The sequence below is a fragment of the Poecilia latipinna genome, unplaced genomic scaffold, assembly GCF_001443285.1.
Source record: "Poecilia latipinna isolate Pla-1442-1.1 unplaced genomic scaffold, P_latipinna-1.0 Scaffold260, whole genome shotgun sequence".
In the NCBI taxonomy this organism is placed as follows: Eukaryota; Metazoa; Chordata; class Actinopteri; order Cyprinodontiformes; family Poeciliidae; genus Poecilia; species Poecilia latipinna.
In genome coordinates, this window is record NW_015112876.1 from 76,607 (window position 1) to 78,161 (window position 1,555).

General features: G+C 37.0%; 1 long non-coding RNA gene across 1 annotated transcript; it reads left to right on the top strand.

The window, feature by feature from the left end:
• The first annotated feature begins 671 nt into the window (after window positions 1-671).
• Window positions 672-1,018, top strand: LOC106947880 (uncharacterized). Its single transcript, XR_001425058.1, has 2 exons — window positions 672-733; window positions 905-1,018. It is a non-coding gene; the product is annotated as an uncharacterized LOC106947880 (long non-coding RNA).
• The last annotated feature ends 537 nt before the right edge of the window (window positions 1,019-1,555 follow it).

Sequence of the window (1,555 nt, forward strand, 5' to 3'; positions counted from 1 at the left end):
GACAGTGGAAAGACTCTCAGAGCATGGCACAAGATGTCGGCTATGCAAAATCATGACGCATTTTCCGGAACCCGATCTAAATGTCTGCGCTCTCCATGCGCTAGCTACCCTATTCAAATGCGCTCAGTGAATGGTTCTTTTTGGGATAGGTTTCGATGGGCGTAGTTCGATGCATTCAAATAAGCTGTGTGCAGTGAGAATTCTCATTTCACTTGTGCCATCTGCGAATGAACAACGGTTTTTCGATTTGCTACGAGCGGAGCTAACTCTTGCAAAAATGAGCTCAACTGCAATGGCGCGGAGGAAGATGTCCGATGTGGAGGCGCTGGAAGAAATATTTCGGAGCGATGTTGAGCTGGAAGACTCTTCTGATAGCTGGTGGGATTCGGACGAGGAGGAAGAGGAAGACAGACTTGATCTCGGCTGACAGACTTGATCTCGGTGATGTGTAAGTTTCCCCCTGCAATTTCACTCAAAATATTTGATGTTTTGGTTCTATTTATTTATTTTTTTGATTATATGCTTGTAATAACGGCAGGAAGTAAAACCATGTGGTTATTTGTTTATTTATGTTTTACTAAAATATGTTTTATTTTACTAGTAAGGATTTCATGTTTACTTTGGTTCATTACTTTGTAATAAGCCTCTAATTCTTCAAATGGAGATCTAATTCTTCAAGCTCAGATGGAGCTGAACCTCCCCCCACCTCTCATGATTCTTCATCTTCTTTGAGGTAAGATGACCATTATGCCAAAAAAAATTGTTACAAAATAAGAAATGTGTTGTCACAGTGCAACATTGGTGTCTTTGCTTTATTTCATAAGACTGTGTGATGCAGCTTCATTTTCAGTATGTCATTTTTTGTCAAATTTAGTCTTCAATATATTTCATTCTGTTTCCACAGTGGAGATCGTGCAGGAGAGGCTGATGAAGACTATGTTCCACCAGTTCCTTTGAGGTCTTCAGGGCGTGGAAGAGCTCCAGCCCCAAAAAGAACAACAACCACACACAAAAAGGCTTTTGTGTGAAGGGTTTTTTGAAGGTTTTTTTTTTTTTTTTTTGGGTGGTGGTGGTGGTGGTGGATTTTCAAAATTGTTTATTTGTTCTTGGAAATTACTTCAAAAAGTATTTTTGACTGTTTTACCTTGTTTCAATAAAAGTTTTCTATTTGGAGTCAAAGAAAGAGCTTTCAGTTCATCATTATTATACATATTATACTGTGCACAATGGTACATTTTGCATATAAATGGGGTAAATGTCATGACCAATGGTTGTATTATATGTAGAAAATGTCATTAGATGGTAATAAGCTATTTAATTTTAACAAACCCCCAGTATTGATGTAAAAAACACATTTGGCACAGTTTGGTGACATTTTTGGATAAATGTGCCAAAATGGCCTCTCCGCCTAAGAAATTTCTCACTAATACCATTCTAAAATAAATATGATTCATCTGATTGAGTCCAAATTTGGTATACGTTTACACAACATTTAGATTTAAAAGTCTGTACTACTTTTTTGTGCTATAAATAATATTTTGGTAGTGTTTTGCAA